Here is a 12,150-nt window from a genome sequence, read left to right on the forward strand (position 1 = left end):
TGGTGAAGTATTGAAGTTTTGTGGGCCTAACAAATGACTGGTTTATATGATTTGTAGAATACTTTTTATTTTACAGACTTAGCTAATATAAGTGGTGCCTAAATAAGTAATGTTTTATAGAATGAATTGATACAGGTGGGAGAGTTATTGTGATATGAAATTGTCAGAGACATTTGAACCAGAGCAACTCTATCTTGAAGAGGGACTGGATAAAATAAGTCTTGAGACTTACAGGGCTGCATTCCCAGGAGGTTAGGCACTCTTAGTCAAAGGAGGAGACAGGAGGTAGCACAGGATACAGGTCACAAAGACTTTGCTGATAAAACAGGGAAAGACCTTGCTGATAAAACAGGTTGCATTAAAGAAGCCAACCAAAACCCACCAAAACAAGATGCCAATGAAAGTGATCTCTGGTCTTCCTCACTGCTCATTACATGCTAATTATAATGCATTAGCATACTAAAAGACACTCCCACCAGCACCACACAGTTTACAAATGCCAAGGCAGTGTCTGGATGTTACCCTATATAGTCTAAAACGGGACAGAATCCTCAGTTCTGGGAATTACCCACCTCTTTCCCAGGATACTCAGAAATAATCCACCCCGTGTTCAGATATAATCAAGGAACAACTCCAAGTGTACTCAGTCAAGCATCCTATGCCACTGCTCTGTCTATGGAGTAGTCATTGTTTTATTCCTTTACTTTCTTAATAAACTTGCTTTCACTTTACTCTATGGGCTTATCTCTAAGTCTTTCTTTAGTGAGGTCCAAGAACCCTCTCTGGGGAGCTAGATTGGGACCCCTCTCCAGTAACAAAACTAGGGAAAGTTATCAACTTAACTTACAAGTTAATTAAAATAAGCTTAATTAAACTGAGTAAATATTAAATACACTGTCAAAGAGAATACAGCCAAAGAGACAAAAAAAAAAAACAAAAAAACAAAAAAACAAGGAAAGCAAGAAGACAGGATCAAGAATGTTTGCATTCTTGAGCACACAACAAACAGTATAGGGAGGTAAGAATGTAGTGAGTGTCTGGCCAAGCTGGGCTTAAGTCTCAGTCACAGCTGAATCTGCACAAGCCCCACTCCCACAGACCCTGCAAATCAGACACCAATCACACACTGTTGATAAGGAAAATCCATGTGCACTGAATTCAAGAGTATTTACAGATGTAGCCACTTGTGAGTGAACTTACTGGTGCCCCACTAGGGGATGGTCTTAGGAGAAATTTGCTTCACAAATAAAGGGAGAGAAAGTAAAAAAAGGATTTGAGATATGTAAAGCACCTTGACCTGCATACTCACTACTGTTTCTAAGCATCTCAGGCCTTTTGTTCCCTCTGCTAACTCAAGTCAGAATCAGTGTAGTTCCGTGTAGTCTAGCCTGTTCCACTTGATTGAAATCCATTTGCTTGGGAATTAGTGGGAGTTTATTTCCTGATAACACTTGTCAATTGCTCTGCAATAAAAGGAGTCCTTTGATTACATCTATCCTTTCTGTTTACCAGGTGCTGCAGGCCACCTATGGGAGTCTCAGTTAACAAAGATTACTAGATCATTAAACAAAAAAAAAAAAAAGAAAGAAAGAAAAAAACCTGCCTGAGATGTGCATCAGCTATATTTATTGACCATTTTCTATCTGTGACTCAAATAGAAAACATAGACCCCAGGGATTTGAATTATCAGGCAATGCCTACTGATATAAATGCCCTAGGGATTTGAATTATTATCAGGCAACGCCTACAGATTTGTTTTCTTGTTCATCATTAGTCATGGCAGATTACTCTATGACTTCTAAGGAGAATGATGCCAGTAAAAAAATAAAGGAGATATTCCATCATGCTCTTGTATGTCTTTGTGAACTTTGTTTTAGGATTCATATTGACTAGGACTAAACCCAATAACCAAGGCTTACGACTCAATTGCCTGCTTGGGCCAGACAAACAAGATAAATGCATAGTACTAAAGGTATAAGACATCCATGAATGAGGGAAGGTAGGTGTTAAAACACATATCCTGAATGAAGAGCACCCCAAACAGGCTTTGTGTGAACAACATGGCTGTTTATTCACCTGGGTGCAGGCAGGCTGAGGCTGTAAAGGGCATCAGCAAAGGGCGGAGGTACAGGAGCTGGTTTTATAGGTTGAAGTAAACAGTGGAAAGTTACAGAAGTAACGTTAGGGCGTTTTTTTGCAAGCTGGTAGGGAGTTGTAGCTTTGCAAGCTGGAAGGGGATCATAGGGTGTGGAATCATGAGGTCGGCCAAGGTTGGTTACAAAGTGCAGTGACCTTGTCAATTGAGGCCAGCATAAGAAACAATAGAATGTCTCACGTTAGGTAGGCACCACAGGGGTTAATCTGTTTCTTCCAGAAACTCATCTGGAGTGTATGTGCAGGCCACAGAGATTACCATGTTGTTCATGGCATGGTCAGACCTTACATTCCTGTCTTTTTATATTAGTAATACAAAGGAAAAAGAAATGAAGAGTAGAAGGCAGTGGAATATTAGGAAGGCCGGCACAGACAGGTGATGTTTCTCAGGGCTTCCTTGAGCAGGATTGGAGGCAGCACAGACACCTCAAAATGGGAAGGAATTGAGACTGCTGGGAGATCTCAGGGAAAGGGGTGATATTGTGGGGTTGTTAGAAGGAGCATCTGTCATATTGACTGATTGATTATAGCTTGTATATGATTTTGTAGGAATTGAGAGATTAATCGGAAAATACAAGGTCCAAATAAGAGAAGGAGAAATATTCTCCATTTTCAGCAGTCAGTAAATCAAGGCCTCTGGGGTTTTGGAGGGCAACTGCAGCTAGGGAATTTACTTGAGCCTGAAGAAAGAATAATGATTGAGTTAATTCTGCAGTGCTAGCAGAGAAATCATTAGAGAGGCTACGGAAGGTGACGATTGAAGTGGTAAGGCCTGCTATGCCTGTGCTGAGTGCAGTTAATTCCTAACCCTACAAGTAAGGGGATCAATGGGATAACCTGCTTGTGTCATGTTGGGACCACAAGGGGAAGCAGGAGGCTTTTGTCTCCATTGGCGAACTGAATTTTGGGAGTAACGAAAACTAGGGTACAAGTGCTTGTCCAGTTAGTAGGAAGGCAGATATTTAAGAAGAACCACAGAGGAAATAAAAGTCCTTGGCTTAGACAGAAGTGGAAGTGTAAACTGAAAAGATGAAAAAGTATTCTGGGGGGGGGGGTGCTGGGGTATTGGACCCAAATGCCAATGAAACCAGCAAGGGCTGCGGCTGTTAAAGGTTGTAACGGAGTTTGGTAAGGTAATTCTGTGGAGGAAGAGCTTTTATTTTCATGGTGTATGAGGAAGAGTGTGGTATCTACAAGTAACTACTCACTTTTATTAACAAGATTGGGTTTTGAGCAGACAATGGGAGCTAGATTAAGAGTGAAATATTAGCTGTAATTGCCTGGAGGAAAAGTGTAAGCCCAAAACTTAAACAAAAGCAGGGCATGTAAAACTAAATGAGTACAGTGAATTTGAGCACAAAAAGATTACATGTTCTTATCTTGCTGAAAATGTAGGTGTGATTTATTGAAGCAATTACATTCTTAAGAGAAGGAATTTATTCTTTTCACTGTTAATGTATACAATGTCTCAGAACATAAAATAATCTAGGTGTTTGCATGTGGCCAAATTGTAAAACAGTATGTTCTAGGATTCTGCCAAGTCATCAGACAGCATTCCCGTATCTCCCATTCAAGATCACAGGATATCAGCTTTAAAGAAATCAACTGTGAAGCCCAATTAATCTAAAAGGTGGTCCATTTGTGTTAGTATCTTGGTTTAGGGCACTGTTCTGCTTTATTGTACAGGTCACAAAAGTCATGTGAAGTCTGGAACTGATCCAGCTTTTCCAATTGAAGAACTAAGTACCCAGTTCACCTCCTTGCCTCCAAATGGTATTTTGAAATTTATTAATCAAACTATTCTAATAATGGATTGATTTCATCCATCTGTAGCAAGAATAAGTGCTGGATAATTAAATTCGATTATATTAGCAACCATAAGAAATAAGTAAATATATATCATTGTTGCTTCTGAAATCTAAATATGACAAAGATTTGATTTCAGGCACCTGAACTTTGTAGCTCTGTCAATTTGAACAAAAACATTAATGAAGGTTATCTGAGATTTAGCTTTCTTACTTCTAAAATTAAGATAATAATCTCTTATCTCTTAGGATAAAAACTAGTACAACCTAGCAAGACAGGCCAACATGCAAATTCAAGAAATGCAGAGAACACCGTTAAGATACTCCATGAGATCAACCCTATGACATTTAATCATCAGATTCTACAAGGTTGAAATGAAGGAAAAATTGTTAAGGGCTGTTAAGCCAGAGAGAAAGGCCTGGTCTCCTACAATGGGAAGCCCATCAGATAATAACAGACCTCTCAACAGAAACCCTACAAGCCAAAGAGAATGGGGACCAATATCCAACATTCTTAAAAAAAGAATTTTCAACCCAGAATTTCAACCCAGATGTTAAAACCAGTGATGCAAAGTGAAATCATCCTCTGCTGCAGTTTCCCATAAAGCTCTGTTATACTAGTTCCCTCTTGGTGCTGTGGAAGTCTTGGAGCTATTGAAAAGAAATAAAACCCTACATGCAGAAGAGGACAACAATAAAAAAATAAAGATAGCATGTTTTGAGCATGAAGTTCTGGAAAGCACAAAAATAAATATCCTCATAGAGTCTATTGCCACACATCAGTCTTCACATAAGTATATATATGGGCTGTGTGTGTACATGTACTTATACATATCGCACATACATATTAACACATTCACATACATGTACAAAATTAACCAGGAAACTCTTTCCTAGAGGTTCTCAGTATGACTTTTCTTTAGCCAAATCTAAGTAATAAAACCAAATGCATACATACAATAGAGAAAGGAGGCTGGATTCATTATGATTAACAACTAACCAATATTTGTCCTTTGGGTTAGGATATTCCTTTTATGAACAAATTGTTCTTCAAGAACTTAACAAAATAGAACATTTAGCAATAGTTCTTAAAGTCCTTAGAAAACCACCATCAGAATCACATGGGAATTTACTAGAAAAGCAAATTCTCAAGCCCCATTCTAAATATATTGAATTGGAAAGCCTAGATATGGGGAACACATATTGAATTTTAACAAGATTTCCAGGTAAATCTGAGACATACTAAAATTTGAGAACCACTATTTTACCATGCAAGAGCAGATACTGAGCTTTGGTTAGGCAACCAACAGTGTGTTTATGTTATTCCTAGGTGTTTTCTAATTTAAGATACTACTTTTTGGCTGGGTGCAGTGGCTCACACCTGTAATCCTTGCACTTTGGGAGGCCAAGGTATGTGGATCACCTGAGGTCAGGAGTTCCAGACTAGGCTGACCAACATGGCGAAACCCGATCTCTACTAAAAATACAAAAAATTAGCCAGGTATGGTGGCAGGTGCTTGTTATCCCAACTACAGGAGGCTGAGGTAGGAGAACTGCTTGAACTTGGGAGGCAGAGGTTGCAGTGAGCTGAGATTGCGCTATTGCACTCCAGCCTGGGTGACAGAGGGAGACTCCATCTCAAAAAAAAAAAAAAAAAGATAGTATTTTTCTTCAGGAATATAATACAATGAAAGTTAAGATACTTAAACAAATACAGAGCTGTAATAAGCCAAGGATGACAAAAAGATAAGATTGTATTGCAGGGCATAAGATTTCAACAAATTTGAGAATATGGAAAAAGGTAGATGTCACAAACCATTTTGCAAAACACAGGAAGTCACAAAAGGTGTACAGACAGCTATAATAAGGAGATCCAATTTATTTCTATAGTACCCCAGGGAGAAAGGAGGGATTGGTGATGCCAAATAAAGGAAACGTTAAAATTCTATGATGGAATTAGTGTTCTTACAAGGAGAGGAAGAAGAATCAGAGCTTTTCCTCCCCCTGCCATGAGAGGACACAGCAAGACTGTGTAAGTTAATAGGAGAGCCCTCAACAGATGATGATTTTACTGGCTCCCTGTCCTTGGACTTCACAAACTCTCGAACTGTGAGAAAGAAATGACTGTTGTTTAAGTCACCCAGCCTAAGCTATTTTGCTGTTGCAGCAGAAGCTAAGACAGATGTTACTATTGTCCGAATGTTTGTGTCCCCCCAAAATGTATACATTGAAGCCTAATCACCAACGTGATATTTTAGGAGGTAGGGCCTTTATGAGATTAGGTCATGAGAATGGTGCTCTCATAAATGGGATTAGTACCAAAAAAACAAACAAAACAAAACAAAACCAAAAAAACAGAGAGACTCCTAGCCCCTTCCACTTTGTGAGGACATGGTGAGAAGATGCCATGTATGGTGTCATAATGTAGGCCCTCTGCAGACACTGAACCTCCTGGTATCTTGGTCTTGGATTTACCAGCCTCCAGGACTATGAGAAATAATTTTCTGTTGTTTATAAGCTACCCAGGTTATGGTATTTTTTTTTTAGTTGCCCTCATGAACTACATGAAAAGAAGTCAAAATGTAAATAGATACATTTTCAATTTTAATACTTCTGAATAATTGATAGATCAATCAAACCAAGTATTAGCTAAAGTAACAGCAAATTAATAAACAGACCCAGCCAATTAGAAAAAAAAAATGCATCACTTGTACACAACTGCAGAATACACCTATTTCTCACGTAAAATATTTAACAAAAATTGGCTGTGTACCAGAAGGTCATAATGCAAGTGCTAAAAGTTTTCAAATGACTGAAACCATACACGGCATGTGCTTATACTACAATATAATTACAAATAATAAAAAGACAACTAGAAATTCCCAACTGCTTGGCAATAAGGAAATGAACATGTGTCAAGGAAGAAATTATAATAGATGTCCTGGGGTGCAACAGGTAGTTTAAAATAAGATTCAAAGCCAGAAGTCAAATTCAAAAAAATAAAAAGTAAAAATCATTTAAAATGAAAATTTCTGTATGGTGAAAGCAACATCTAATAAGCTTCAAGCCAGAGACTCAGTAGACAAAAGAAGTATATCTTGCCCAAGTGCAGTGGCTCACACCTGTAATCCCAGCACATTCTGAGGCTGAGGCCAGTGCATTCCTGAGATCAGGAGTTTGAGACCAGTCTGGCCAACATCGGGAAACCCTGTCTCTACTAAAAATACATAAATTAGCTGCGCATGGTGGTGCATGCCTGTAATCCCAGCTACTCGGGAGGCTGAGGCAAGAGAATTGCTTGAACCCAGGGAGTGCAGGCTGCAGTGAGCAGAGATCATCCCACTGCACTCCAGCCTTGGTGACAGAGTGAGACTCCATCTCAAAAACAAGAAAAAAAGAATTGTATCTTATTTAATATACCCACAATATATAAAGAGCTCTAACAAATCAATAAGCGAGAAAAAAAAAAAAATCCCAATCCAACAACAGCAAAAAAATGGGCATTATATTTCAGACAAATAACAGAACAAAACTGTAAAATAATTAGTAATCATATGAAAAAGTCCTCAGTCTCATTAACAGAATTAACAAACAAAAAAATAAGATACTTGCCATTCACAGTAGGAAACATTTAGAATTGGTATTCTAGAATTGAAGAGGTATGGAAGAATTAGCAATCCCATGACTTACTGGTAGAAGAATTAAATGATTTTTTTGTAGTGTATACAGAAAAATGTGTGCAAAGATGATGACTACAGCATAATTTATAATTGATGAAATCAGTACCTAGATTATTAGGTCAATGATACAGTTTTGTATTAAAGGAACAGAGATTTCCAAGATGCATTGTTGGGTGAAAAACATATCAGAGAAGAGCTGTGTAAAATAATCCTATCTATGTAAAAAAAAAAAAAAAACACACACACAATCAAAACACTGTGTAGCTGTGTATATACATATTTGTATGTATATAACGTTTACTGAGCGCTTACTCTATGGTAGGCATCATTCTAAACTTTATATATATTTAACTTCCCTAATCATTATAAAAATCCTATATGGTAGATATGATTTCTACTCTCATTTTACCAATTCCAAAACAGGCACAGATGTTATCAAGAAACTTTCACAAGTCACAGGGACAGGAAGTAAAAGAGGAAGAATTCAAACGTAGGTAGCTTGATTTTCCTTCCTCCTTTTTCTTATTTTCTCAATTTCTTTCTCCACCTTCCTCCCTTCCCTTCCCTTTTTTCTTCTCCCACACCTCTCTTAGTATGTCTTCAAATGTCTGTGTCAATCTTGGTTAGCAGGGTAATCGGGAGAAAAGTATCGGGAAGGGAGAGGGTGAGGTTTCATTTTTCTCCATAAATGGCCTTATTGTTTGGAAGATCATGTGTCACATTATAAATTTTTTTTGGAAGATCATGTGTTATGTTGTGTTTTTTTTTTGTTTTTGTTTTTGTTTTTTTGGAAACTGAGTCTTGCTCTGTCTCCCTAGTCTGGCGTGTAGTGACAGAATCTTGACTCACTGCAACCTCTACAACCCGGGTTCAAACGATTTTTCTCCTGCCTCAGCCTCCCCAGTAGGTGGGATTACCGGGGCACACCACCACACCCGGCTAATTTTTGTATTTTTAGTAGAGACGGGGTTTCACCACGCTGTCCACGCTGGTCTCGAACTCCTGACCTCAGGTGATCCACCCACCACCCCCAGCGGCCTCCCAAAGTGCTAGGATTACAGACGTGTAAATAAAAGTTTTAAAAATCAGTAAAAAACGTCACTGCAACACGTATTTATTGCATGAGGGTGTGCCAGTTGCAGGCACACCCAGAAAAATCAAAGGCACGTCCTAAAAAATTATACCTCATCACTTTCACTCTCGAAACAAGTTAAAAATGCCTTTTGATGGAAAGAAAAGGGAAGAGGGTCAGGGCTAGAGAGAAAATAATCTTGACTGTTCCTCATTTATGGTCCAAGCTCCCTAACCTCGAAAAACCACAGGCTTCTGAGAGATGGAGGTCAAGACCAGAGTAAAGAAATTCCCCGGCGGAGGCCACTTCCCGGCTCATGATTTTCCAGTTTGAGCTGGTGTCGAGGTCCCAGTTCATCTCTGCCCTTAACTACCAGACAAACACGGGGATGGGAAGGGGTACAAGGGACGGGCTGGGGGGCAGCTCCGAGTCTCAGCCTGGGAGGGTGGGTGCAGTCCCGCCCCCAGTTCCGCCGCCCTCCAGCAGCAAAAGCCGGATGCCGAGCGCCCGCGCAGGAACCCGGGGAGGGAAGCCTTGTTGTATGTACCTTGGGGTCCAGGAACCTAAACGAGGGGCTGCTGCAAGCGTACGCTTTGAGGCTGGTCCAAGCCACTTTGCTGCTGACTTCAGGGAGGGTTGGGCAACGGCTGAGCCTGGCAGTCGGGGGGCGGCGGGGAGGAAGCCACGCTAGGACTCGGCTCGCTCAGGGCCGTGCGAGAACAGCGACAGCCGGGGGTGGTGGGGCGGCTGTCTCAGTCGTCCCGGTCTGTGACTGGGGCTCGCGCGGCTTGTGGGAACGATGCTCCGCCCCATCATTGTGTTTGCGTCAGAGGGCGGGGCAAGGGCCCAACGGGCCTCGGGAAGCGATACCGGAAGTGGAACCGGAACTCGGCAAGGGGTCCCAGGATCCCCAGCGGTGCAGTGGCTCTCCTCAGAACCACTCCAGTAACACGGCGGTCCTGCCTGGAGACGCCCTGCGGTGCTCAGCGTCGTGGGGAGCATGTGCCAGCATAGTGGGGCTATTAGAAGGGACGGTTAATACAGCCTGTAAGCGGTCATTTATCAGTAAGTATTCACTGAAGTCCGCCTGGAGCCCACAGCTATGCTAGGCCCTCTACAATACCAGCTTGGAAAAGATGGCGGCGGTATATTTAGCACAGTTGCTAAGTCCGTTAGCTCCAGTCAGGCTGCCAGACTTTAAATTCGGCCTCTACTACTTCACATCTGTGGACTGTCAGCCACTTTCTTCATTTATGTGCTTTCCATTGTCTCATCTCTGAAACGGTGTAACTGTTAAAAGAGCTACAGAGCATTGCATGTGTTAACGTAAAGTTCTTAGAGCAGTGCCTGGCACTACAGAAAGTACTCAGTGAAAGTTAGCTTTTATTATTTTAAATATTTGACAAAGTCCCTGCTTCTCCAAGCTGCCTCTCTGGTTCCCGTGTGGTTTCATTTATGCAGTTATTCCTGGAAGTCTTGGCATGGCCACTTCCCAGTTCCAGGAACAGGCAGTGGTGGTTTCTTCCCGCTTATCACATTGAGATACATGGTTAGTTTAAGTGACACTTAGAAGTGTGGGGGCTCCTTTCTTTCTTGAGCTTTTCCTAAGAGCAAACCTTTCTCTTAATGCCACCCGGTGTTTACAATATAAGGGTTTTGAGCAATGAACAAGCACGAGGAAATGAAAAACACAAAGGAAAATGAGTGGATTGCTGCAATTGGATAGACAAGTGTAAAATACTCGCTTCTCATTGTGCATCAAGCAGCCTTCAGATCTGTAAGGGAACTATTACTACTGACTGAAAAGAGCAAAACAGTACTGTACACTCACTGTTGAATGAACAAGCACAGATTAAGTGGCTTGTCTTGGACAAGACAAACCAAGCTCTGGCCTTTGAGGGATTAAACTGCAGGTGGAGAGACTTCAAATATTTGTGAACTGGCCCTTGTGCTGTTTTCCATCCTCATCTCTAAGGGTCTCCATCTTTTACTCAGTAATTTCACAAATTTTCATTTCCCAGAGGAGGCCAGTTTCCTGAAGCTCAGGACTTCTACCAGTGAGCTTCTCTCTTACCATGTCCCTCAACTTACTCCAAATTTATCACTTTACAGAGAGTTAGAAAGAAGTGTGTAGCAATCAGATTGTAACTTGAAGTTCTGTTTGTTTTGGAGTAAATATAATTCCAATGGTACATTATATGACTTTATTACAAACTTTTAAGTACAGCATAAAATATGATTTCCTCTTTCTCTGAAATTATTTCTAGAATTTGCTTTTTAGTAAGACTGGTGGAAGCAGTGATTTAAAGTTATAATGTTAGATTAATTAGCTAATTTAATCAGGACACAGCTCAATCATTTCCTAAACAGAGTTAGTTATTTCTTGGAATAGACTCATCATATTAGTCAGAATTCTCTAAAGAAACAGAACAGTAGGATGGAGACATGTATATATGAAGAGATGTATTACAAGAAATTGGCTCATGAAATTTTGTGTGCCAATTAGAAGTCTGTAAACTGGAGACCCAGGAAAGCAAGTGGTATAATTCAATCTGAGTCCAAAAGCCTGAAAACCAGGGAGCCAAAGGTGTAGATTCCAGTCTGGGTTGAAAGGCCTGAGAACCAGGAGCATTTAGAGCAGATCAATGTTCCAGCCCAAGCAATGTGGTAGAAAGAGGTGAATTCCTCTTTGCTTTACCTTTTGTACTACTCAGATCCTCAGTGGAGCAGGTGTAGCTGCCCCCCACACTGATTAGGGCAATCTACATACTCATTGAATGGTTTCAAGTGCTAATCTCACTCAGAAACACTGTCTAGACCAGGTGTCCCCAAACTTTTTACACAGGGGGCCAGTTCACTGTCCCTCAGACTGTTGGAGGGCCACCACATACTGTGCTCCTCTCACTGACCACCAATGAAAGAGGTGCCCCTTCCTGAAGTGCGGCGGTGGGGGGGCTGGATAAATGGCCTCAGGGGGCCGCATGCAGCCCGAGGGCCGTGGTTTGGGGACGCCCGGTCTAGACTCACCTAGAAATAAAGTTTAATCTGAGCATCCTGTGGCCAATCAAGTTGACACATGAAATTAACCATCACAAGTCCACCCCTTATCAACTTGACACCCTTATTATTCATGTTCTTAAACTCTACTTAATATTAAAATAAAGGTAAAACAAGATTATAATATCAACTAACATGCTCCAACGATCTTGAGTTGTATCAACTGAAAATTCACTGACTGTTTCCCCATAAGTGGAGTTAAAGACCTTGAGTAATTTTAACTCTTCTTGATATCCTGTAACCTAAATACTATGTTGTAAAATTAAAAATACTTAAATACTATGATATAAAAGCATACATCTTATGTTACATGATAAGGGATTAAGAGATAAAAGTAAACTAAAACACACATACATAGCAAAATAAGGAGGAAATAATCATA

General features: G+C 40.5%; 1 protein-coding gene across 1 annotated transcript in view; it reads left to right on the forward strand.

Moving 5' to 3' along the window:
• The first annotated feature begins 9,646 nt into the window (after positions 1-9,646).
• LOC101040685 (phospholipid scramblase 2) overlaps positions 9,647-12,150 on the forward strand; it is a 38,410-nt gene continuing 35,906 nt past the window's right edge. The window contains exon 1 of the mRNA XM_074405909.1: positions 9,647-9,776. The gene's annotated coding sequence lies outside the window, so the exon portion shown is untranslated. The remainder of the gene's footprint in view (positions 9,777-12,150) is intronic.

The sequence above is a fragment of the Saimiri boliviensis genome, chromosome 9, assembly GCF_048565385.1.
Source record: "Saimiri boliviensis isolate mSaiBol1 chromosome 9, mSaiBol1.pri, whole genome shotgun sequence".
NCBI classification, from domain to species: Eukaryota; Metazoa; Chordata; class Mammalia; order Primates; family Cebidae; genus Saimiri; species Saimiri boliviensis.